Source organism: Terrapene carolina, unplaced genomic scaffold, assembly GCF_002925995.2.
Source record: "Terrapene carolina triunguis isolate 2854851 unplaced genomic scaffold, T_m_triunguis-2.0 Scaffold84, whole genome shotgun sequence".
NCBI lineage: Eukaryota > Metazoa > Chordata > Testudines > Emydidae > Terrapene > Terrapene triunguis.
The window spans coordinates 1,016,291-1,043,729 of NW_020664435.1; the positions used below are offsets into that span (position 1 = coordinate 1,016,291).

Sequence of the window (27,439 nt, forward strand, 5' to 3'; positions counted from 1 at the left end):
TTCACGGTTTGCCGGGCAGCCTCCAGACCCTGTGCCCCCGGCTGGGCGCTTCCCCTCCCGGGCTCCAGCTGCGCTGGGGAAGCGCCGGCCGGGGGCGCAGGGTCTGGGGGCTGCCCGGCAAACCGTGAAGCCGGTAGCGCTCGGGCAGCCCTTTTCGCATGGCTGGGATGGAGGAGAGGGAATGCGGGGCGCTCAGGGGAGGGGGCGGAGTTAGGGCGGGCACTTTGGGGAAGGGGTGGGGAAGGGGTGGAGTTGGGGCAGGGCTGGGGGTGGGAAAGGGGCGGGGCCAGGGCCCTGTGGAGTGTCCTCTTTTTTTATTTTTTGAATATGGTAACCCTATTGTACAATGCTGTTCTGAATGCACTAAGTGTCATATGCAAGAAGTACAGTTCAATAGTCAGCAAGAACCCTTTCACACCCTTGCCAGCCAGAAACTTGCAAGGAATGGTGATCAGACCTATGCTTATTCATTGAGGCAGAGCAACAAGGGAAACCATTTTTAAAAGTTTCTTGTTTTATTTATTCAATTTGTAATTAGAGGCTGTGGATCGGAGCACAAAAGAAACTCACGAAGCCATGGGCAAATATTACCTTAAGCAGATTAAACTGATGTCAGAACATCAATAGTATTATTGTAGGTGTCGTAGCGTACCTCCCAACCTCTCCAGAGTTGATTTGCTAATGCACAGGACACAGTCCTACGAGAATAACCATGTTACTAAATGCAGACGCAAGTCAGCCCTACAATGTATTTCATTTAAATACAACGGCTCCATGTGTCAGATGGCTGACCCATTATTAAAGCCTTGCAGAACGGTCAGAGCATTCCGCCTGGAGTGGGATGCAGCAGAGTTGGGTCCTGTCACACATACAGAATTTCTAGCCTGGGTGAAGTTAAAATAAATGCACCAAATTAAAAAAGGAAACTCTTTAAGGACAGAAACAGATTGCTTGTGATCTTAGAGAAAAGACAGCGTTTAAAAAAATAAATAAATAAGTGTATGGCCCAGACTGTCCCAGCATGCAGTAAGAGCTGTGGGAGGGGACCTTTTACAAGGGAAACTCCATGAGGAAATTCCCCTGCATCATCCTTGCAGGAGCGGGATGGGGTTGTTCCCTGTGGAAAATCCATACCCAAACTTGGCAGAGCCCAGGGATTCACAGGAGGCCAAGCCCATCTGTGCTCAGATCCTGTACCTCCACAGCGGCTCTGGCTCCCAGCGCCACCCCCCACCCCCGACTCCTCTTCTCCAGTGGAGGCACGCTAACAGGGACCCCATTACCTTACTTTACCCTGGGTGCCCCTGGGGCACAGACACCAGCTGGACAACTTCCATGCGGTCAAAGAGGGAACAATAGGTGTCTTCCCATACCAGCTCCATCCTGCCCTGGCCCACCCAAACTTTACCCTTTCCTTGGCAGGCCCTGAGCATCACGGTGTGCCCTCTGAAGGGTTCTGGAGGGTGGGATTGTGATGGTAGTCAACCCTCTTTCCACACAGGGGGTTTGGCAACCACAAGTGGAGGACTTCTCCATGCACCTCTTTCAATGGGCACAATCTGGCCCTATATTAAACAGGGAACGTGTCTACAAAGAATAAATCCCACAAGTTAGAGGTCGGGCACAGAATAAAGCAAATGTATTTTACAAAGTGACACAGGATATACTATGCCCATTATCATTGTATCTGGGTGCCCATATGAGAAATATACTAAAATAAAACCCCCCCATCACTACGGTCCTGATTCAGGAAAGCACTTAAGCATGTGCTTAACTTTAAGTATTAAATATGTGCTTAAGTCCCACTGATGTCACTGGCACTTAGGTACATGTCCAAAGTTAAGTAGGTGTTCAAGAGCTTTCCTGAATAGGGGTTCAACTTTGTGAGCCCTCATGCCAAATTTTGTAATTAAGAAAGGAAAAGATGGCTCTTAAGTTTTGTGCACCGCAAGATGATTAATTGGTACCTTTTATAAAAGTCTAAAGAAATAAAATATATAAAACAACTTGCCAGAGGTGACATGGGTGTGGGGGGAGAAGGATGCGGGGTCACATACTCCCCTCCTCCCCAGATTTGCTGCTGGGCTTGAACTGAGCATGCTCAGTAACACTGCTGAAACTGGCTGCCCTCACTGTGCCCCCCCATTATTGGCAGGCACGGGTCTTCGCTGCAACTTGCTCTCCAGATTTACTTGTAGACATCATGACACAGAACTATATGTGTATATGGAGGACTGTTACTATCCCGGGACCCAAGGTATGATGTAGCCTCATATATGCGCTATATCGGATAGATGATGGGGAGAACAGTTGCAGCCTTCATTTCCTATTAACTCTCGGCTCTCTGCATGAACATGAGTAATAGCCTCAGAAGCAAAGAACAAAAAAGTCAGATGCAAGGAGCAGGGACAAGAACAAACCATCGAAAAGGGACCAGCATCATCAGGACTGAAAGAATTAAAAAACAAAAAATTCTCATTCTTCTGCAATACGAAGGCTTTCACGCAACAGTATTAGGGCTGAATAAATGACTGCCCAACCACTCAGGAACGACAGTTATGTGGAGGTGCGTTGAAGGCATGTGCTGTAGGTTCAGATCTTTTCCCCAGGTGTTCCTTTCCAACGTCTCAGCAGAGCACAAAAGGAAATTATGAGGAAAATTGATCCTAGTGCAGCTTTTATTTTATTTAGGTTTTGGTTCTCCCTCGTCTCCCTCCCTCCCACTGTGGAAGATGCAGGAGAAAACACTGCCAGTCACATTAGCAAGATTTCTGGGCCAAATCTGATTTACCTCAAATAAACAAATTAATATATTTTTCAAAGTGGACATCTCCCTGCACTGGACATGCTGCAGAATGCAAGCTGGGACAATCTGTGGAAGACCCAGCTTCAGAAGAGACCTGGGACCGATGGTCTGGAGACCCTTGGGTGTGTGCTGGAGAAATCTAAAATAGCCATTGTAGTTTAGTGCCCAGTTTTTTAAGCCATGACATTCCTGCTCATTTTTCACTCTGCACAGACTTTGAACTCCTACTTCTTGCCACTACAATTGATAACCAGTTTGCAGTCAGTTTTTAATTGGCGATGATGGCAAGTATCAATATACTTACCCAGAGACAGGGTGTATCAGGCAGGAGGGCTATTCCACCACGTGCCTTTAGGCAGCCTTCTTACTATCATCTGGGACATCACACTGGTGCATATCACACAGACATTGCAGGGGTGGGCTTAAGGATGAGTGTCAAAGCAAAGATCTGGCAGGAGCAACCAGCAAACACACAGAGAGAGTGGCAAGCGATCCACAGCCAACCAGGGCCGCCTGGGGGCAAAGCAATTTCGGGGGCCTCTTCCTTAAAAAAAAAGTTGCAATACTATAGAATACTATATTCTCGTGGGGGCCCCTGCGGGGCCTGGGGCAAATTGCCCCACTTGCCCCTCCCTCTGGGCGGCCCTGCAGCAAACATTTTCCTGCGCATGGAAAGCCTCAGCTGTGACTGTTCTGTAGAATGGTTTGCAGTTAAAATGGAACTGAGATTGGAATCCCGAGGCTGAGACCTTTAGGAAAGGAAATGCTGCAAGCCTTCCTTTTGGATAAAGCTTTTTCACCAGAACCAGAAAGTCCTCCATAGCATCAACCTCTCTGTCGCAAAGGCAAAGAACCTCCTTCCTCCCAAACCAAGCAGAGCTTTCTAGAGCCCCAAAACGGAGAAGACGCAGAGACTCCAAGAAGTCCACGAGAGACTCTGCAATTGCCATTCTACACAGAAGGTGATCCAATGTTACAAGTGATGGGCAGCAGCACAAAACCCAGAGGAAAATCGATAGCTTAAAACAAAACATGGGTTTAAGGGCTTAAATCAATCAGGGCCTAAGTGCCCAATTCTGCAGCCCTTATGCTAAGTAGAACGTACTCCTATCTACTGTCCCATCGAAGTTAAGGGTTTTTTCACATATGTAAGTGTTAGTCAGTGTACAGGTTGCAGAATCAGCTCTAAAATATTTAAATTGATGTTTTTAAGGGATAACACCTATGGAATCCACATCTGAGAATGGTATTTATAAGACCTACCACAAAAACACCCCAAATGTAAAGATTTTGCAGTGTGGAAAGTTATTAAAAGGGAGGACAAGCAGGCCCTAGAACTCTCCAGTACTGTCTGGGAAACTCTGGGAGTAGCCACTTCACAAAGGGGCCTTTTAAAAAAATATCAGTAAAGGATTATGATGTCAGAGGATATGACCAGGTGAGGAATAAGCAAAACTAGATATATCCTTATAAAAAACGATCATTGGCTCCATGCTCCTGTGCCCAAGCTCCTCTCAAAACGGGTGGGGAGGATGCAATCAGGAAGCCAGTTACAGTTCCCTGATCCTGTGCCAGCATGGCCCTGGCCTCAGTTACAGCAGCCTAGGGGCTGCTTTAGGTTATATAAGTGGTGGATCAGTGTAGTGGAGCTCCACCCTTTACTTCTGGGGAAATTCTGCACCACTGTGCATGCGCAGAATAACTTTCTGTTGTGGAAGCAAAGGGAAGCCACAACAGCAGTCATGCAACCCTCCCCAGCAGTATGTTTCAGGTGCCTAAGGCAGCCAGCAGAGAGGTAAATCACTGTGGGGCAGGACTGGGGAAGACCCGGCTGGCGGCTCCGACCCTGCGCTGGGCTCAGCTGCTAGTCCCGGCTGGGCTGGGGAGGATAGGACTTCCTCTTCCCCTGCACGGCATCCGGGGCTGGGTCAGACTCACCCACAGATTTCTTCCCCGGTGGTAAGAAGCTCTACAAACTCCCCCCTCCCCGCGCTTCCTGCACCCATCACTCCTCAACTGTACAGGGAGCTGCTCCCCCATCCACCCAACCCATGTGCATCCAGACCCCCCATACCAGATCTTCACGCCGAGCCTCAGGTCCCCCCACACCCAGAAACCCCCCTGGCGAGCCCCACTCCTCCTGCAGCTGGACCACCCACCACCCAGACGAGCCACCCACACCCAGATCCCCACCCTACCGAGCCCCAACCAGCTGCACCTGGATCTCCACCCCACTGAGCCCCACTCCCCTGGCATCTGGACCTCCCCCACACCCAACCTCTCCCCCCCAAGCTCCAACCACCTTCACTTGGACACCCCCTGCAGAGTCCCATTACTGTTGCACCCAGATCCCCCCCACATCCGGATTCCCCACTGAGCCGCCCGCACCCAGATTGCCCCACACAGAACCCTCTCAACCCATACCAAGCCCCTCCACACTTGGATCCTGCCTTGCTGAGTCTGCCTACCAACACCTGGTGTACCTGGCACGGAGGGGCAGGGCCCTGGGGTGTTTCTGGGGCAGGCCCAATCCTTGCGCAGTTTCAGGCTTGGGTGCAGCCTCACTGTTGAATCCACGTCCCAGGGAGTTGGGGGGGGGGAGGGGAGCGGAGCTGCACAGTGATCTCCCACCTATGTGCAGCCAGTGGCCGGAGCTCCCCAATGCCATGCTGGAGCCTCCACATTTATTTGACAAATAACATTTGCAGAATTTTAAAATATGGGGCGCAGGAGTAACCCTCAAAAACATCCCCTATGAATACGGTGACCGTATATCCCGTTTTGGCTGGGACAGTCCCTTTTTTAAGCCCTGTCCCAACTTTTTTGGCAAAAGTGGGCATTGGTCCCATTTGTTCTTGCCAATTTGATCAGTTGGCAAGAGCAAACAGAACAAATGCCCACTTTTGTCAAAAGAAAGGGGGTGTGGTGTGGAGAAATTTGTGGGGAGGGGCGAGTGGAGATGCCAGCCCCTTGTGGCGGGGGGGAGGAGAAGGGCTCACATGGGAGGGGGGTGCTGGCAAGCAGGGTTGCAGCAAACAGCAATAGCCTCTTGTGGGGCGGGGCAGGGTTCTAGCTAGCTGAACCTCATTGGGGGGAGGGGAAGAGTGAACCCAGGCTTCGGGGGGGAAGACACGCTTGGGCCACGAGGTTTGTTGAGGGGAAAAAAAAGGGGGGGGGGGAACTTGCTCCAGCAAAAATTTTCTCCTCTAAAATAATAAAAATGATTTTTTCTTCAAAGGAACTTTTTTCCCCTGCAGTCTTTAATCTCTATTTCCATGGATGCTGATTTCATGCAAAGAACCAAGCAATCCTTGTTTAACATCAAAATGCCCCCCAGCCCCTTTCACTCTTAAAAGACATCTAACAACTAAAGAAGAGGCACTCAGTGTTGACTGTGAGGAGGAGTTCAGCTGTCACTGACTATCTATATCTCTTTTCAAAATTTCACGACACAGCCAAGAGCTGGGGGAGAGGAAGACACTTCCAAGTGTGTTTTGAAAGGATGAGCCAAAATATTGTACGACAGAACCAAGAACATCAACTGGTTACGAAATCAAGATTACACAGTTCCATGGCGGTACAAGCAAATAAGGTTCTGAATGTGTGTGAGTCAAGTAATCAAAGCCACAAACAGGGCAAAAATAAAGTTGGCAAAAACATTTCGGCTACTAGGTGGTGATCAGGAAGACTCTTTAGAAGGGAAGAGTAAAAATTGCAGAACACTTCACTTTTCCTCTTGTAAAATTTTTTTTTTTTATTAAAAGAAAAACTAAGACTTTGTGGTTGAGACAGATTGTCAACTTTATTTTCTACTCTGAGGGCCAGTGGGGATTTCAGGCATAAAAAGGGATGAGATGAGACTGAAATAAAGTGGTTGAGAAACGGACGCATAGGAAAAGAGGAGAAAGCAAGAGAGAAGTACAACCCACACCCAAACACCGAGTGTGTGGAGGAAAGGTGAACATGCAATATCCAAAAACAGAACGGAAGAGCCAGAGAAAAGAAGCAAATTGCTTACATTTGAGATAGGAGATTGATACAGTAGCTGAAAAATATAGAAATAAAGGGCTTGATGGTGGAGCAGATTCTCCCATCCCCGCAGTTATACAAAAATGTAACCACATTCATTTCAGTTGAATTTCTTCTGATTTACACCACGAGATTACAATCTCCCTTCCACAATCTGAAAGAGTCTCTCTCTTCATGCACTGACATTTTCCTCTAAATTAGGATGCACGTCTACATCAAACAGAAACAAGTACAACTTCACACCAGCCCGATTACAGTGAAAGGTAACTAGTCACTGAGTATCAGCATCAGAAAGCAAAGAATACACTGTCTCAGACAAAAAATGCAAATATGCCATGTAATTCCAAAAAGCAAAAAAAACACAGCAGGGAAATGAACAAGACAGAGGCAAGATAACAAAAAAACACAAGATAAACAAGGAGTCCACAGTCCAGCAGCTGAAAAACTATCAAGAATCAAGACCCAGAGAAAGAAGATGCCCAGGGCTGCTCTGTTTTGTCAACATGGATTACTCACAAGCAGAGGCACCTCCTCCGAGGGCACCTCCCAGAGGCCCCAGGACTGGACTTATCAGGACAGGTTTAGTGAAACTTGTGCAGCAGGTCCGGGGCATGAACATTTTCCATTGGTTCCCAGGATAGTTTGTCCAGACCATTACCCTCCCAGGCCACTAAGTGCAGGGGTTTTCCTCTAACATGCTGGGAATCAACCATTTGCCAAAATAAATATTCCTCCTGATCCTGGGCAGTGACAGGAAAGGATGACCTGGTCGATCGGGTCGGAAAAGGATTCTTGGTGTAAGGCTTCTGGAGAGAGACATAGAACACTGGTTAAATCCTGAGGGACGCAGGGAACTGGAATCTGAATGCCATTGGACTGTCCCATTCCAGAATCTGAAATGGACAGAGATATTGGTGGTCTAACTTAGCTGATGGGCATGCTGACCTAAGATTCTGAGTGGACAGCCAAACTTCATCCCTTATGACAAGGTTGGGGGTGGCCTGGTGGCACTGGTCACCAGGGTGCTTGTAAGCCTCCTTAGCAGATGTCAGCTGTACCAGAGATTCTCAGGGATGTTAGACTGAAACTGAGGATGAAACCCATAGTTGGCAAAAAAGGGGCTTTGTAGGGTGGAGACGTGTGCAGTATTATTATACACAAATTCCGCAGAGGGAAGCGGGGAAACTCAGTTTTCTTGGTCATCACTGCTTTTTGAACTAAGGAACTACTCAAGGATCTGGTTGACCTGTTCCATTTGCCCATTGGTGTGCAGATGATGTGCAGACGAGATGAGGGATTCTATGCCTAAAAGCCTTGGAAACTCCCACCAGAAATGGGAGATGACCTGAGAGCCCCCGTCTGACATGATGCGTCTTAGCTATCTATGACAACGAAAAACGTTCTCTAGGAAAAGGCAAGCCATTTCTGGGGCAGTAGTGATGGTGCAGCACAGGACAAAGTGTGCCATCTTAATGAAAAGATCAGCCACCACTAAAATCGTTGTGTGCGCCTGACAGCGAGGCAGTTCCACAATGAAGTCCATGGACATGACACCCATTGCTGAGATGACACAAGCAGTGGCTGGAGAAGACAGAATGGTCTTGAGCATGGGCTTGTGGTTTGGGCACAGAGTTTGCACGATTTTATATATTTTTTGACAGAGGTGCACAGGCCCAGCCACCAGAAAGTTCTTGACACCAAATTCCAAGTCTTGATGTGGCCGAAGTAACTAGCAACTGGTATATATCAGAGCATAGCTTTAGGACTGGAAGCCTAAGCTGTCCCTCCAGGATATAAATACGGCCTTTATGGTAGAGGACATCATCCTGTAATCTGAACTCGGTGACAGGTTGGATACTGGCACCATCCAAAGCCTGGAGGATCTGAGAAGCAACCGGGTCATCAGGCAACAAGGAATGAGTGGTTGCCATCTATTGCCCCGTTAACAAAATTGGCTGTGTTAACCCTAATATTGGACCATAAATCACCCAACTATTTACGTATTGGGGTCTTGGGAGACACCACCCCCCATATTTCAAAATTGGAAAATACCCCACATGGGATGCATTTAAAATTGATTTTATTGTAACCAGTAAACTATAAAACTATGAACAATATAAAAAGGCACAAACACAGTAAAGTGGCAGTAAAATGGCCTACTACTTTGAACAAATGGAGCAAACAGATGATATGTTCAGAACATACAAAGTGTTCACACTTTGTACCTTTTTGGTGTGTTTTTCTGTCTTGTTCTCTGGTACAGATGAAATATCTGCCCTGTTTGTTAATACCGAGCATACAAGACGCTGCTTCCCTAGAAGCCAAAGCAAGACTGCTGTGTTCCTTTCCTGCACGAGTGGTTTCACCATTTCTGTATCCAGCTCCCTGAGAAACATCCGTCCCTTACTCTGTTATGCCATGTGTGATTCAACAAAATCCAAATAATCTATGCATTCAAACAGGCAATCTGCACGTGCAATGTAACAGCGAGTCTTTGCCCCAGCAACATCTGTCAAGTGTGGGCCTTGCTAGAAAATGTATCTGACAATTGTGGTTTCCCCAGAAATTCTTCCTAGCAAGTGTAGGCTTCCCAGAAAATCCGTCTGACAGTGTTATCTTCAAAGAAACTCAATTTGCAGGACAATTGTGTTGATAAATGCGCCTATAGCTCAGGCTCAGAGAGGAAGTAGATGCCACCAAAATGGATCTCAGCTCCCAGCTAAAGGTTAATGGGGCAAAGTGTCTACATTCTTCTTACTGAGTGTATCCACAAATTCTTGGTATTTAGCAGGTATCACAGAAGTAGTAGGTGGTGACACAGGGGGTTCTGAGATTCCCTGTGACCTAACAGCCTCAGACTTACATTCTCTGAGGAGGCAGACTAAACCACAGTGGGCTTTTGGCCCATAGCTGGGCTTTGGGAGACAAGATTGCCGACAATGCAGGTGTGACAGATTTCTGTTACCAATTTGCCAGGGGCATCAGGTGACCAGGCTGAGGCCACAGGATTTTTTGGGGAGGAGATGGAGGAGCACACCAAGGTCTAAATTTTAAAGCTTTATTAATAAAATAATAAAACAACAGCAGAGAGTGATGGGTGCTTCCCATGTCACTCAGAGGAAGGAAGAAAGCGTTAGTGCCTCAAGCCCTAACCCACTTTTATACTCACACACGCTCCACCTGAGGCTGGCCAAGCCTGGGTGTAACGTAAGAAGAAGAGGGCGAAGCGTGGATGGGAGTTCTGTCCTGGGCCCAGGTTGTCCGGGGTTCGCTGTAATCTCCGAATTACTCCAGCTCTCAGAAGAGTTTTTAAGTCCAGGGTTTCTTTGGGGGTGTTTCATTCCACCACCTCTGTTTCTGGTGTTCTTTGTACCTGTCAAAACCGGCTCTCTGTGGTCTCCTTAACTTTTCCAAAACACACCGGCTAGACTTTGTTGTCCTCTTTGTTTTCCTCTGTGCTGGCCTTTACTTGTTTTGCTTGTTATGGGCTGCCTCTTTAGGTCTGTTCAGCTGAATTTCATCTCCCTTTCTTACGGCCAGGTGGTGAATTCTGGGCCCCCCTCTTTCTTGGCAGGCAGCCGAGAGTCAGATGTGTGTTGTGGCCTTGAGCGGGCTGGAGTCAGCATCTTATTTTTGGGCCTAGCAGGAGCGTGGAGTTAACCCATTTTTTGCTTTCTTCCTTCTTCCTGGCTCTGGCGTCTCGTGACCTGCAAAGCAATTTTTTATTCCACCCTCATTTACACCTTTGACCCTTCCCCGAAATGCCTTTCGATGCTTGCAACCGCATTAGCAACATACAATGCTGATCTGCCTCCCCATGGGACCCCCTGAGGGAGGGAATCCTTGGGCCTGTGACACAGGGAGTTGAAATGTACTGTGCGTGCCTGCTAACAGATATGCAAATTGTGAACAAGCAGCCAGCTAGGCCACACTGAGAATAACCAGAGAGAGTGGGGCTTGAATGAGCCCAAACTGAAGGGTTTTTTGATGACCCTGGAGGATGGTGACCTCCAAGGGGGCAGTCTGGTGGGGCCCAACAAGAGGAGTGACCCATCAACAGAGTCCACCAAGTCAGGAGAGCTTTTTCGCTGGATGGCAATCATGTGCGCTTGCACAAACTCCAAGTCCATTAAATTACCGGAGGCACCCAAAACCACCAGTGCTTCCAGGTGGACCTGAGACATGGTGGGGTATAGAAGTTACAGGGAAAGTCAGAGATGTCTTGGGTTCTGGTTAACCAATGCTAGAGTACCAGCAGACAAATCTCAAAATTGGATACTGCAGTTAGGAGAAGGAGAAGAATACCAACCCAGCCCAGTCCCCTCTAATGGGCCTGGGACTTGATGTTTTCCCAGCCGAGACGCAGGTCAAGCCTTTGCGAGACGGCCCGATGAAAAGTGTCCAGGTTCTCCACAGTACAGACATCAATTTTTCTCAGCATCAGAAAGCCAGGGCTGATTTACATGGGCTCAGTCTGGGGGGGCAAAGCCAGTTGGTGAGCTGGGGTCTGGGAAACCGGCAACGCACAGGAGGCTAAGTTTCGCTCTCAGCAGCACTCTGTCAGACAGTTATCGATCTTAATACACAGCTCAATTAGATCATCCAGGCCAGGTGGGGACAACACCTGCACCAGCTAGTCTTTGATTGCTTCATGGAGGCCAAGCCAGAAGTCGTAATGCTGCGCAGCCTCCTTCCACTCAGTGTCCTCTACCAGGTGTCGAAATTCTGCAGCGAATTTGGCAATGGATAAGCTTGCCCCTGCCATGATGCTTCAAGCACAGCCTTTGCTGTGCATGTGCAGTTCAGGTCATCAAAGATTACCGCCAGAGTTGCACAAAGTTTCCAGGACCAGGAGCGGGCTAGATTTCTCCAGCAGGGAGCCCTGACCAGGGCCTTCCCAGTCAGCAAGATGATGGTAAGTCCTAGTTGAGCTTGGTTGGTGGGGAATGCTTGTGGTTACAAAAGAAACAGAAGTCGACCCTGATGTAGGACTCCACAAAATTTGCCACGGTCATTGTTGAATTTATCTGGCAGTGGAATCTTTGGTTCGGGGTTGGAGCTGTCGGGCAGCAACGTGACCCTGCAAGTTTTGTACAGTGCACACCATTTCCGACAGGGAGATGTTTGCTTTGGTGAGACCCATGCCCGCAGAGAATGGAGCCCCTTCTCTCCTGATGGGTTCCTTTTGGTAGGCTGCTTAAACTCTTAGGGACTGGGACGAGGATGGTCAGGCCTACCGGGCAGAGCAGGAGTCAGTAGCCAGGTGCCAAAACCAAGAGTCACAGCTGGTGTCAGAGCCAAGGGTCAGAACCAGAGTCAGACACCAGATCCTGGATCCAAAGTCAGGAATCAGAGTAGAGGTTTGGAACAGGGTCACCTGGAGTGAGGCACAGCAGGAGTGGGACTGGGACCGGGACCAAGACGAGCACAGGTGGGAACAAGCAGGTGCAGGAACTATCGTAGATGTGGGCAAATGCTTTGAGCAGCCAGTACCCTGCTGCTGATCTTAAGAGCAGATCTGCTAATCCCCTCAGCCAATCAGGTAGCTCAAATGGGGCCCAGTTGCGCTTGTTAGATTGCCTGCGGGTTAAGCTAGCAGGTAAGCAGACTAGCTTGCTCCCCCTCACTCTGCTTGGTCCTTGCTCCCCCTCACTCTGCAGATGCTATTCTAGCCTGTTGCAGTTTGTATGCCTCTCCTCTTCCCTTTGACCACTCAGGCCCTGATCCAGCAAAGCACTTGCACATGTGCTTAATTTTACATATGGGAGTTGTCCCATTCAATGTCAATGGGGCTACACTTGTGTTTAAAATTAAGTACAAGTTTAAATGCTTTGCTGGATCAGTGCTTTAGACTGTAAATTCTTCAGGACATGAACTTGTGTTTTTATGTCTGTAAACTGTCTAGGACACATAATTTTTCATCCTTAATGTGATGAAGTATAGCACTGCCATGCTAGCCCCCTTTGCTGTGGAGAAATCAAGAAGTAGATTTCACAGCATCAAGACTGAAGGAATCAGCACCCACTTTCTTTTTTTTTTTTTTTGACTGTCTAGTTGCAGAATACCATTATCAATTCTGGGGAACAGAAATGGAAGATGCACGTAATAAAACAAACACACCGCACAACTTAGAAATATTGTACTAATGCAAAAGAAACATTCAAGTTATAAATACTCTGTGAAATGAGTGGTCATTATTAAGTGTGATATAGAAAGAACAGACCAGATTAAATCCGTGTGATTCCATAAATTTGGTCCAGTAGATCTACAGAACACATGGTATCCAGAGTTAAATCCTACATTAACTTTATACCCGTCCGTTAGATGTCAATACTATTTATACACATTGTCTTACTAAATCTGTACTAGACAAGTTGGCTATATAATAAATGCACTATAAATAGGACACACATTATAAACTTAATGTAGGTATCAATGTGCCAAGATTTTATGTCAACAGAGTTGATTGCTAGTGGCCTTTAAAATACAACAGAACTCTATTTTGCAAATTTCTAAATAATATATATGCTGTGTATCCATTCAGCCAAATGAACACTAATAAATCATGTTCTGCCTCCAACCAGATATCTCAGGTAACCTCCACCCACTCACCTCCTCTCCTGTGTGAAGAAAATAAAGAGGAAGCACCACGGAATGTCAGTCACACTGCAGATCCCTCCAGCACATGCCACTACCTATAATAAAGAAAGGAACGTGTCATGGTAGTGATCACCCTCTACCATTAGAGGTTTAAAATAATCTCAGCTGCAACAGATGCAGACTCCACCTAACAGGCAGCAGCATGTGGAGAGCTCATGCCAGAACCTGCCCTTCCCAGATGGCATTACAGTGGACTGCATCTTTATCCTCATTCCTTTGCTGGCCTTCTTCCTATGGGATTCTATACCTCCCAAATAGCATCTCCTCCTGTTCCTGGACAGGCAATATGTGATCTTGCCCCGGGTTGCTAATTCTGGCAAGGTTTAATTTATTGATCTATTTATGAACTGAAAGCTAACTTGACCTCCCTCCAGGGAAAACACACAGGAAACATGGCAAGGTCGCATTCATAGAACTTCCTTCAAATCATTTGCTGAAGGTGCTAGTTTTTGCACCCAACCAAAACAGGAAAAGGGGTCATGTTCTCAGTCCAGCACAAGCCAACACCATCCACCAAGAGACCTTGTACCTTTATGATGGTTCTTGTCTTCCCCAGCCCCGACAGTAGTATGGTCCTGGAGCCCATTCCTATACCTGAATGGACCCCAGCCCTCCCGCACCATTATTTTACACCCATAACCCCTACGGATTTCTATAGGGGCAGTCCCCAAAACAATGGCTGCCTCTGGATACCCCCTTTTGCATCCACAGAGCCTCAACAGCACATTTCCCGTACAGAACGGTTTCCCCAGTCTTTGGGACCAGCAAGGAGCTTGCTGTGAAGTCATTGCATCTCTGCCATCACTGCTGACATGAGTTTGGGGGCAGAGGGAAGTATGTGACTGTGTATTTTCCTTAGAACAATGAGCCATCAAGTCTAATATCTTGACTCTGACAGTATCCAATACCCAAGGAACCACAGAGAAGGTGGTCTCATTCACCTAAGAAAGGAACAGTTTGCTTCCAAAATATGCAGGCAGCTCACAATCATTCACAAAGTAAATTTGTATCATCTGAAATCACCAGAATATAAACAATAGCTTCTTTAATACGAATAAAGAGCACATATAACTCGATTTTTTCTTTTGCATGATACATTCTAGAGTGATAGTAGTGAGTTCATAATTAAGGCTGTTACCAGCTTTGCATTACAAGTCAGATTTTGGCCCTCCTGCCTCCAACATCATAAAAACGGTTTAAGATCTAACACGCGATAGGCCCAATCTTGATCTGCACAACCAAAGGTTAGAGGTTCAGGCATGAAAGAGTTTAAAATCTGGACTTGAGTCTGGATCTGAATTTGCAACTCAGGCCCATCTCTATTTATGCCCCCCCCCGACCCGCCACCTCAACACATAAGCTTATTATACTCTCTACCATGAGTTATATAAAGCAAAAAGCATTAAAGTTTAAACACAATTACATCCTTGTTGACCTCATCAATAAAAGACAAAGAACAGTAATAGGTTTTGGAATTTATCTAGTTATTGTGGCATAATTGCTACATAAAACTTCAATTTATGGCACAGTAAATGTCCAACTAAAAAAATTAACTTGTCTGCAGCGTGTTTGGCTTCTTCAGGTTTACAAAGCACAGCCTTAGCTTTGTGAATGCATTAAGAATTGTACTATATATTTCTGCATAGCTACAAAACTTGCTTTAATTATTTGGTTATTAAGCTAGCAAGAAGAATATCTAAGGTGCCAATCGCTTTGGTACATATAATCCTGTTTTATGAATTAGTATTACTACTATTCTTTAGAATCTGTATTACAGTAGCACCTTGAGGCCCCTTTTCTGCAAGGTCTTTTCTCTCTCTCTGTTTTTGCCAGCTTTACAATCTAAATAGACAAAGGGAATATTATTATAACCATTTCAAAAATGGTTAACTAAGGCACAGAAATATTAAGTGACTTGCCCAAGGTCAAAAAGTAAGTTTGTGACAGAGCCAGGAATTGAACCCAAGTCTTCTAAGCACCACTCCAGTTCCTTAACCACAAGAGCATCCTTATTCTTAAATTTTAGCAATTCTACCTGCTGCATACAAAAACAACATACCTGCTCACCAAATTAAACAAGAAAAACGCTACTTTGAGCACCCAATTTCAGGCACCACCAATAAAATCCTGTAAATAAAAGTATGTTTTTAAGGCTGACTGCCCAATGTCAGATCAGGATCAGTTCAGAGCTGTCAGAAGCTGTTACAAATGAAAAAAATTATTTGAACATACAATGTAGCCTGACAGACAATAAATCAAAAAGTGAAAGTGACAACCGCAAATTCTGCCAGAGGGTACTGGGTGGTGTCCATCCATTTTCAAAATTTTTGCAGAAGAAAAAAAAATAAATCAGAATCACTTTGTTTTCCTCTTTACCTGATCCATGATAGACTAAGAGACTCACGCTAACCCCTGCTCCTCCCCCACCAACACATTCGGTACTTATTAGTGACTATGTGTATTTCCTCCTGCTATCCCAAGAAAAGGAAATTACGTAAAGAAAATCATCACACTATTTAACAGATGCTAGCCACAGTGGAATGTTAGCTTTATCCAACCCAGCCACAGGTTTCTTACTACTCCTGACCACAGCTCTACAGCCAGCTCTCTGCAGTCAGACTCCTGCACCCACGTGGAGCCCCATCAGGGCCTATCAATAGGGATCCATGCATGTGCTGGGGCCACCCACACAGAACTCATTGCAGTGTTCAGGCCTGTGATGTCAGGTTCAACAGAGGTAGCTCTGCAGTTCTGGATATGTTCATATACATGCATGTATTAAAGCTGCCACTATTTTCCATATGAATGTCACCAGCAGGCTCCCACAGCAGGACTGCAACACACTGCTGTGTCAACAGCAACGCAGGCTTCTATAACATGTCAAAGCTACACTGGCTCTGACTAAGGCCTTGGCTACACTTGCGAGTTACAGCGCTGTAAAGCCGCCCCCAGCGCTGTAACTCACTCCCCGTCCAAACTGGCAAGGCATTTGCAGCGCTGTATCTCCGTGGTTGCAGCGCTGCATGTTCTCCACCTCCCTGAGAAGAATAGCGAGTATTGCGCTGCCGCTGCAATGCTGCGGCGCCAGTGTGGCCGCCCAATGCACTGTGAATGGCCTCCAGAATTATTCGGCAGTATCCCACAATGTCTGTTCTAGCCACTCCGGTCATCAGTTCAAACTCTACTGCCCTGGCCTCAGGTAACCAACCATGTGACCCACCCTTTACATTCCCCGGGAATTTTAAAAATCCCCTTCCTGTTTGCTCAGCCCGGCGTGGTGTGGAGTGCTATCAGCGAATCTTTCCACGTGACCATGCCTCCACGCACCAAGCGAGCCCCAGCATGGAGCAATGGCGAGTTGCTGGACCTCATCAGTGTTTGGGGGGAGGAAGCTGTACAGTCCCAGCTGTGCTCCAGCCATAGGAATTACGATACCTTTGGGAAGGTATCAAAGGACATGATGGAAAGGGGCCATGACCGGGATGCCCTGCAGTGCAGGATTAAAGTGAAGGAGCTGCGGAGTGCCTACCGCAAAGCCCGCGATGCAAACGGCCGCTCGAGTGCTCCCCCCGCGACCTGCCGATTCTACAAAGAGCTGGATGCGATACTTGGGGTTAACCCCACCTCCACTCCGAGCACCACCATGGACACTTCAGAGCCGGTGTGGGGGGGGGGGGGAAAGGAGGAAGAGGAGGAGGAGGAGGAAAACGGGAGTGATGGTGGTGGGCCGGATGGAGACACCCCGAAATCCCTGGAGCCATGCAGCCAGGAGCTCTTCTCGAGCCAGGAGGAAGGTAGCCAGTCGCAGCGGCCAGTACTTGGTGGAGGACAAACAGAAGAGCAGGTTCCCGGTAAGCGGGTTTTTTTTCGGGAAGGAATTTTTTCGGTGCGGGCTCTTTGGGAGAGGGGGGTTAGGCATGCATGCCTCGATGGGGAATAGTGCATTGATGTGGTTTATCACATCGCAGTAATCGGCCTCGGTAATCTAGTCGAATGTCTCATCCAGAACATGTGCAATGCGCTTGCGCAGGTTTATCAGGAGAGCCACCGTGGTCCTTGTCCCAGCCAGGCTAACGTGCCCGCGCCACTGTGCCGCGAGGGGCGGGGGGACCATTGCTGCACACAGGCAAGCTGCATATGGGCCAGGGCGGAAGCCGCATTACAGTAGAAGACCCTCCCTTGCTTCCCAGGTCACCCTCAGCAGCGAGATATCGTCCAGGACGAACTCCTGTGGAAAATGTTGGGACAGTGTTCAGTGCAGCTGCCCCCTGAAGCTGTTGGCTCTCCCCAAGGCACAGAAACCCAGAGGACAGTGCAGCCCTGAAACAATCAGTCCCCCTTACTCACCATTTTGAGGCTCCCGTGGGATGTGTGTGCTCTGTTTCGGACGGGAAAATTATGCAATTGTGTAGACCCTGTGTGTTTTCTACTCCTTAAGTGTGGGGGAAATCATTACTCTGTCTGGTATAAACAATGCTGCCTCTCTTAAACGTTGCATTTTGCCTATACAGCAGCATCAACCTTGAGACCTCAGCCGTCCCTCTTATCGCCTGCTCAGAGACTGCAAAGACTCAGGAAGAGACCGCGAAAAAGTGAAGAAGACATGCTGCAAGAAGTGATGCGGCAATCTATTAAAGAGAATGAGAAAGCACAGAACTGGAGGGAGAGAGAAAACAGGATCCGCCAGGAAAACGCAGCGCACCGGCAGCAAAGCACGGAGCACTGGCAGCAAAGCACTGATAGGCTCATAAGCATCCTGGAGTGCCAAGCAGACGCTATCCAGGAGCTCGTAGCCAGGCAGAAAGAGGAGCAGTACCGCAAACGCCACCCCCCCACAGCCCTTGTCCCAAAACTCTTTCCATTGTGCCCCACTGTCACTTCCAACCCACTTTCCCCAACTTCCGTGTTCTTCACGCCACCCGCTGCCTCCAACACCAGTATCTTCACCACTCAGCCCTGAAAACCACGACCCTTACCTTCTGCACTCAACCCCCATCACCATGCAGTATAGCTATCCTGAAGTGCAGCACTCACAGCACAGTACACCAGACAGGACATACGTGAAACTGTGATTGTACCATTCCCCACTCCACCCCCTTGTTTCTTTTCAATAAATATTTTTTTTTCAATAAATGGATTTTTTGGCTTTGAAAACATTCTTTATTGTTGCATAAAGTAAAAGATTCCTCAGCCCAGGAAATAAACAGGCACTGCAAGTCTGCTTGTCTGCTTAGCAAATACTGATTCCTAAAGATTGGAACTACTGCACTTCACTCCCGTGCAGGGCACCAGATATCACTGCTGGTTTTCAGCCTCAAATTGCTCCCTCGAGGCATCCCTAATCCTTGCAGCCCCGCACTGGGCCCCTGTAATAGCCCTGCTCTCTGGCTGTGCAAATTCAGCCTCCAGGTGTTGAACCTCGGAGGTCCATGCCTGAGTGAAGCCTTCACCCTTCCCTTCACAAATATTATGGAGAGCACAGCTCGCGGATATAACCGCGGGGATGCTGTTTTCGGCCAAGTCCAGCTTCCCATACAGAGATCGCCAGCGGCCCTTTAAACGGCCAAAGGCACACTCCACAGTCATTCGGCACCGGCTCAGCCTGTAGTTGAACCGTTCCTTGTTGCTGTCAAGGCTCCCTGTATAGGGTTTCATGAGCCACGGCATTAACGGGTAAGCAGGATCTCCAAGGATCACAATCGGCATTTCAACTTCCCCTACCGTGATCTTCCGCTCTGGGAAAAAAGTCCCGGTCTGCATCTTCCTGAACAGCCAAGTGTTCCGAAAGATGCGTGCGTCATGCACCTTTCCGGGCCGCCTGTGTTAATGTCAATGAAACGCCCACGGTCATCCACAAGCGCCTGGAGAATCATAGAGAAATACCCCTTCCAATTAACGTACTCGGATCCTAGATGGGGTGGTGCCAGAATAGGAATGTGCGTCCCATCTATCGCCCCTCCACAGTTAGGGAACCCCATTTGTGCAAAGCCATCCACTATTTCCTGCACGTTACCCAGAGTCACGGTTCTTCTAAGTAGGATGCGATTAATGGCCTTGCAAACTTGCATCAACACGATTCCAACGGTCGACTTTCCCACTCCAAACTGGTTTGCGACCGACCGGTAGCTGTCTGGAGTTGCCAGCTTCCAGATTGCAATAGCCACCCGCTTCTCCACTGGCAGGGCAGCTCTCAATCTCGTGTCCTTGTGCCGCAGCGTGGGGGCAAGCTCTCACACAGTCCCATGAAAGTGGCTTTTCTCATCCGAAAGTTCTGCAGCCACTGCTTGTCATCCCAGACTTCCATGACGATGTGATCCCACCACTCGGTGCTTGTTTCCCAAGCCCAAAAGCGGCGTTCCATGGTGCTGAGCATGTCCGTGAATGCCACAAGCAATTTCGTGTCATACGTGTTACGCGGCTCGATAGCATCGTCGGACTCCTCACTCTCACTGTCACTTTGGATCTTAAGGAATAGTTCGACAGCCAAACGTGACGTGCTGGCGAGATAAGTCAGCATACGCCTCAGCAGTTCGGGCTCCATTTCCCGCAGACAGATTGCGCTGCACAGAAACCGTTGAAAGATGGCGCCAAAGGTGGACGGAAACAAAGGGATTTCTGGGATGCGAAGCGATGCATCACGGGGCGTTGGGACAGGACCCAGAATGCCCCGCACCCACGCCCCCTTCCCACGGCGCCAGAATGGGAAGAGGTGCTCTGTGGGATAGCTGCCCATAATGCACCGCTCCCAATAGCGCTGCAATTGCCGCAAATGTGGCCACGACAGTGCGCTGGGCAGCTGTCAGTGTGGACAGACTGCAGCGCTTTCCCTACTCAGCTGCATGAAGTCAGGTTTAACTCACAGCGCTGTACATCTGCAAGTGTAGCCAAGGCCTAAGGCTACAATTTTGGCACCGACGTCATGGTGTTCGTGGTAATCATGTACTCGTATCTGAATAAAGTCCATGATGAATCCGCCATGCATTCAACTCGCAGTAGCAGCTCTTCTCCGGTGAGGCTGGTCCCGGCACCCTGCTCCAGGCATTGCAACCTGGCATATATGGTTGCATTACCACTTAGGTTTGGCTCATAAGTCCTTGGCTACACTCGGGACTTCACAGCGCTGCCGCGGCAGCGCTGTGAAGCGCGAGTGTAGTCGCGCCACTAGCGCTGCGAGAGAGCTCTTGCAGCGCTGTATGTACTCCACCTCTCTGAGGGGAATAGCTTGCAGCACTGCGAGCGAGCGTGCAGCGCTGCAGGCTCGGATTACACTGGCGCTTTACAGCGCTATACTCTGGGGGGGGGGGGCATTTTCCCACCCCTGAGCGAAGCAAGTTGCAACGCTGTATAGCGCCAGTGTAGCCAAGGCCCAAGATGGAGGTGGGGGGCAGACTCACCACACCTCAGTGGCACCAGGTGTGCCCAGAGTGGGGAGCTGGGCCCAGCCCTGCACAAACCGGAGCTGCTGCTGCGGCGTGATTACACTGTGAACCTCCCCACCCAAAAACTGTCCGTGACTTATTGTTTTTTCCCCTGCACCTCTGCTGTGAAATTTACTAAAAAAAATTTTTTTTTAAATGCTGTGCCAAAATCTCGCATCAACAGCAAGATTAATGTAACCCTATTGCCTTCCATGGCTGCACACAGGTGAAACTGACCTTCGCAAACAATTTTGTTGATGGTGCGAAGGAAGGAACAGAATCCAGCTACCACTCTCAGTTGTGTTGGCTCTGCAAGGCTAACAGGAGTAAAAAGTATTGCAAACAGATACCATTGACTACACACAGTGAGCAGAACTGATGAATAACGTGGTGCCATTTTAGCAATCACTTTTCAGTTCTAAGAAGGCTTTTGAAAGCAATACTGACTATGAAATAAATGCATTGTTCTGAGGTGGGGGGAGGTTTATCATCTACATCCAAATGTACAAGTTTCACTCCAAAACTTAGAACCTGAACCATGCAAGTCAACAGCAAATCTACCATGGAATTCTCAGCATCTGGCTTGAGCACTTCTATGCATTATAAATAGATAGCAATTTTTTTCTTTTTCTAAAGTGTTCCTTCCATTGTAAAGGCTGCTACTGCTATTAAGTAAAGTGCACCCATTTCACAAGTAAAGAGGGAGATAAAAAGGTCTCTCATGTGAAGTACTGCATTGCATTCATGTGAGAGAACAGGCTTCTTTAAGAGGAGAGAGAGAATGGATGGGATGACTCCCGAGATTAGTAATGGAAAGAGCCTTTTAGTATGTAAAATGAGCTGATTGTCAAGGCCCTATCACAATTAGCACCCTTAGCAGCAGGCTCAGAGGCCGAGAACTGAATGGGACTAAGTTCTGTCTTCCATGTGGCCCATTTATGCCACTCTGGCAACAAAGGGGTTGTAAACCCAGCAGAAATGGCTTATGGGAACTAGCCTTAATTTTAAAGAGAGTCCTCGGATAGCACTGTGCCCTCCCTCTGCTCTCCCACCTTACTCTCTCTGGTGTAGATAGTGGGGTGTGGCTAGAACGATCTCTGGCTATTCTCAGATGTGGAATGGACTGTCTGGGGATGCTGCAGCAGAGCATAGATTAGAGCAGCTCCGAGACTGCTCTAATTTACACCAGGGAAATGAGAATGTAAAAAGATCAAAGGTGGATTGAAGATGCTTTTGCCCCCAAACTCTCTTCCTGCATCTAGTGTAGATCAGGGAGAATTTGGCCAGAGGCTAAAATACCCAGCAGTCCCTCCAAATCATGGAAGATGCATATTAAAGGGATACTGTCAACTTAAAAATGATGTATTGTAAACAGATAGAATTCTGTACCTTTGTAACCTTTGATGATTAAAAGTGAAAGAATTTTTAAATCCAATTTGCTTATTAGTTTTTTCTCTCTTCATTGCCTCAATTTCTTTTACAAAACAAATCAATGAAGTCCATTTCACTTTGAGATGCTGTGTGTTGCATTTATAGGGTTTCAAACAATGCAGATAAATGTTAACATGTTTAAGAGCAACTGTTTTCACTGGAATTTTAAAAATAAAAAATGTGGCAATATTCATCTAGAGCTTTCAGGTTAGAAAATCTTGGTTTGGCCCAAAAATTAAATCCTGGGTCAAATTTAAAACTAGGGGTATGTCTACACTACAGGATTAATCCGAATTTAGATAATTCGAATTTGGGAAACAGGTTGTATAAATTCGATTGTGCGCGGCCACACTAAGCACATTAATTCGGTTTTTAACCACATTAATTCGGTAGTGTGCGGCCACACTAACCCTAATTCGAATTAACAAAATCGATTTAGGCCCTACTCCGCTCGTCGAGGTGGAGTACAGAAATCGATTTTAAGTGCCCTTTAATTCGAATTAACTGGCTCTGTAGTGTGGACGGGTGAAGGGTTAATTCGGATTAACGCAGCTAAATCCGAATTAAAGTCGTAGTGTAGACCAGGCCTAAGTCTCATTAATGAGGCAGAATGGGAAACTTTGCACTGCTCTTTTTCCCTGTAGGAAGAGCATATAAATACAAGAAATTCTTCAAATAATTAAGAGTTCAACCTAAACTGTTAAAATCTATTGAACTAATAATTAGGACAAAAATGTATTATTAGCGTACCTGTTGTCTGTAAGGGATATCGCACCTTTTGTTATGTAACAGTAGCTACTAATTTCAGAGTAGCAGCCGTGTTAGTCTGTATCCGCAAAAAGAACAGGAGTACCTGTGGCACCTTAGAGACTAACAAATTTATTTGAGCATAAGCTTTCGTGGGCTACAGCCCACTTCTTCGGATGCATAGAATGAGATTCCTACAATACAAAGATGCAAGAATGGAGTTATACCTTCCACTTTTCATTTCACAATATTCCCATTAAGGCCCTGATCCTGTAAAACACACATGTGCTTAATGCGTGTGAGTAGTGCCACTGAACTCAACAGAATTACTCGTGCTAAAAGTTAAGCATGTGCATATGTCTTTGTGGGATCAGGGCTTAGACAAGATTCTGATGGTTATTGTTACACATAATTTCTGCCCAATATATCTGTAGTATAGTCAAAAAGATCCTGAGCTAGAGAAGCACCAGCAGGTATCACTATGACAGAGAATGGTTCATTTAAACAGGGTTGATAGAGAAACTATTAAAGAAATTCTCCAAAAACATCACAGAACAGACCCTGATGTCTGAGGCAGTGAACTGTGCTATTGAGTACTACTCAGAGAGTAATTACAGAAGTGAAGCCAGTTTGACACAGGATTGGTGCACTGTCCAGTAACTGACTTTGAAACTCCAGGCGTAAGCTCACCCACGCTGATTTCAAGATTCTGGTGTTTATCCACTCTCACTGGCATCCACTCTTTCCGATGAGCCATTTTTACGTTTTCTAGGAAAGTTCAGCTCACCTGTAGCATCTGATTTTGAAATAGATTTAGGCTCCAAAAAACACTCACATGCCTCATGTTAGGAAACCATTTTAGATATGGCCATTGAAGTCAATGGAGCTACGACATTTTACAGCAGCTGAGGATCTGCCCCATAGGTTTTAAAAGCAGTTTCTGCAAACACTTAGGTTGGCTGGTGTGGCTAGGGCATAACTTTGTTATTAATATTTGTGAAAACTCTGAGTCTAGTTTGCTGCCACTGAGAACAAATGTATGTCCTGGCTACACCAAGCGGCATAACTGTATTTCAGAAAGCTTAAAAACAACAATAGTTTCATATTGGTGGGAGCTGCAAATTGCGGGGGGGGGGGGGAGAAGCTGGGCCAATACAATCACAAGAAACTCAAGGTCAAAGTGAGCTGACAGCTCAGACAATTTAATTGGAAAAAACACTTCACTTTAGTTACCCAACTCATTTAGTAATGTTATTTAACAGAGAATGGCTGTAGATAATTAGTCCCGAAACATTAAACAGGAAACTAGATTGTACGTCCATGGCATACTTTACAAGTGTTGAAGGTTGAACTCTGGCCCCAATGATGGCTAATTAAAGCAAGCACTGGGGGATCCAAGTAGAACTGCCACCCTGAAGGCATAAAGCCATCAGATTTGCTTTCGCAGCAATAAATGATAAGGTTGGTTTCCGAGATCCAGTAGCAATATTTTTTGTATGCCACAATGAAAATGATGGGGAGGATACTGCAAAATCCTGCAAACAATGTGTTTAACTTCAAGCATAAGAGTAGCCCCATTGAAGTCAATGGCACTACTCATGCCAGCCTAGGCATGTACTTAAGTATTTACACTTTGGAGCTAATCTTGTGTAACCCACTGGTGAGTGCATGTTATAGGTCCCCCACAGTGCTTGATCCACAGAGAAACGGAGCTATTTCAGCCCCCACAAGAGAGCCTTGACTCTACAGTGCAACTGTAGCAGCTCATGCTTTTAGCTCTCCAGCCCCCGAAGTTAATTGCCAGTGTGTTGGTTGTGGGGTATTGCACTTGCACCACGGAAGTCAATGGGAGCTTTACCAGTGACTTCAATGGGCACAGGTTGAAACCCTAATTTTCAAACATACCAAGATCGGGTAGAAATGTAAAATAGCATCCTGAAATCTTAAAGTTAGAGCACATATCTAAATGTTCTCTCCCAGCACTTTACTAATAGATAAATGCCGACTACTGTACATTATATTGTCAATAGTAATCCCACTGTGGTATTTAATATACCACCATTATCTCTGGCAATTATCAGATGCTCAGATACTGCAGTTATGGGCACCAGTGTATAAAACTAGATAACAAATGTGTATTTTGTCTTTTGGCAAATGCTGCCTTTTAAATGGCAGCCATTATATATTAATAGAAGAACGTAAATAAGAGTGGAGTAGCGTGTGTTAAGTGCGGGGGAGAAGGTAGTGAATTTAGTGTTCATGTAAGGTACCAGACAGATAAATCCCGGATTTCATTCTCCAGGATTATCAATCAAACAGGTACAGAAGTGGCAGCAGCAATACGAACTTCACCATAATGTTTAGTCCTTACACATCACCTGTGATACGGAAAGCCACCCCACTAAAGTGATGGGATAATTCAGCCTCCATATCCACGAAGGGCCTGATTTACAAAGATATTTAGAAACCTAAAGACACAGATAGGCACCTAATGGGATTTTCAAAGCACCTAGGTGCTTAACTCCAATTCAGATAGAGCAGGGACTTCAACCTAGGTCTCTGAAATCCCAGGCAACGTCCCTAATCAACAGTCTACAGAGTCAGTCGCTTTCTGTCTCAGTGCCTATATAGTTACTTATATAAAGAGAGAGTGACTCCCCAGCCTAGTGGTTAGGGCGCTTGCTGGGGATGTGGGAATCAGGCAGAACAGGGACTTGAACTTGGAGCCTTCCACATCCCCTGTGAGTGCTGTAACCCTAATGCTGTTGGCTAATCAGGTCTCCTACCCACACCCTAGGAATTCCATCCAAGTTCTGAAAACTTTCCCAATAAACACTTCATTGAAAGTGACCCATTTCAATGGGGGATGTTTCACTGAAATATTCCCAACCAGCTTTACAAACAACCCTCAATGTCATTTTTATTTAATACCAACCTTTCATCCAGGGAGTCAAAGGAGAAAGGTTTATGGAGGCACTAGTGGTTCAAGGTCTGGGACTTGCTCTGTTTAGTGGTGACTTTCTTCCCCTGCCCCCCAAATTTTAAAAAAAGTCTCAAAGTTAATAGGTCTGTGAACAGACACAGAGGGCTGTCCATGCGGATCAGCTTACAGGCGTGGCACCCTAGAGGGGCAAGGGACTTAAATTTTTAGGACATAAAAATTGCAATAGGGAGCTAAGCAATGGTTTGGTATCATAATGTAATCAACTTCTCCTGCCTCGTGACCAGTTCAGACCAGTTCAGGAACAGTGCTCCAATTCTGACAATTGCCCCAGTCTTAAAGTGCTTTCAAGAGGGGAAGTGCTAAGTTGTGACAGTGACAGACATATGTGACAGTGATAAGAAAGGAATAAATACCTAGCTCTTCTATAGCAGTTAGCTTCTTTGTAAAGCACTTTGAGATCTAAAAGATGACTAGGATCATTATTCCCAATTTTCAGATGGGGACAAATCACCCATGCCTAATCTCCTTATCCTACGAAGTTTCCAATCCCTCCCCCCTTTCGCATTTCTTTCCATTTTTCCTCTCAAATTATATACTCAACCTACACTTCGGAAGCTCCTTGCAGTTGCAAGCACCAGCATCCGGAGCCCGACCCCCCAAACCTGGCCGATATTTGAGATCCCGGTTTCACAGTCCCTGCTCAGCACACAGAGCATGCCATGCCTCCAGTGTCCACACACGAGAGAACGGCGGGGCCATTGCACTCCCGCGAAAACAAGCTCAGGTCTGAAACAAGCGCCGCCCGTTGATCTATGCCCTGCACCGCTCCGCCGCACACCGCGCTGGCCGGGTCGCCAAACTCCTCACCTGCCGCAGCCGACGCTGCTGCTGGTCCTAGGACACTGCAGCAGCCGCAGCTCCCTGCCCGGGCTCCTCCTCCTCGTGCCGTCGCTTCAGCAGAGGCTCCGCGTTCTGTCTCCGCCCACCCGCGGAACCTCACAACTTCACCCCCCTGGCGCGCGCAGCAGCGAGCACCAGCTCCTCGGGCCCGGCCAGCGGCTCTCGCAAAGTGTTTTCAAAAGGGCAGCGGCAAGCGCGTCCACCCCTGCACTTGCACTCTTGTTTATGTCCAGTCCCTGAGCGCCCAGCACTGCTCGCAGACAGGCACTTGCTCATGCTCAGTGCCTGCATGGTCACTTTCTTTCTACCAGCCCCTGAACTGCCAAACTGCATTGTGGGGATTGTAGTTTTGTAATATAGTCCTACTTTACTTTAGGTTTTCCTGGAAGTGTCTCTGTGTGTAAGGGAGTAGGGAAAAGAGGAGGAGGAATCGTCTTCTGTTTCTTGTTATTTTGAACATTACATGCGGTGTGGTTATTTTATTCAGTGTTGGGCCCAGGTTGT

At 47.1% G+C, this 27,439-nt stretch overlaps 1 protein-coding gene across 3 annotated transcripts in view; it reads right to left on the reverse strand.

Moving 5' to 3' along the window:
- Positions 1–27,150, reverse strand: part of POMGNT2 (protein O-linked mannose N-acetylglucosaminyltransferase 2 (beta 1,4-)) — a 46,449-nt gene extending 19,299 nt beyond the window's left edge. Inside the window, exon 1 of one of the 3 annotated variants that reach the window (XM_026649335.1) lies at positions 26,903–27,150. The gene's annotated coding sequence lies outside the window, so the exon portion shown is untranslated. Of the gene's footprint in view, positions 1–13,447; positions 13,532–26,902 lie in introns of those variants that run through there. The other 2 variants (XM_029910985.1, XM_029910986.1) reach the window with 2 other exon arrangements.
- Between the last annotated feature and the right edge of the window lie 289 nt (positions 27,151–27,439).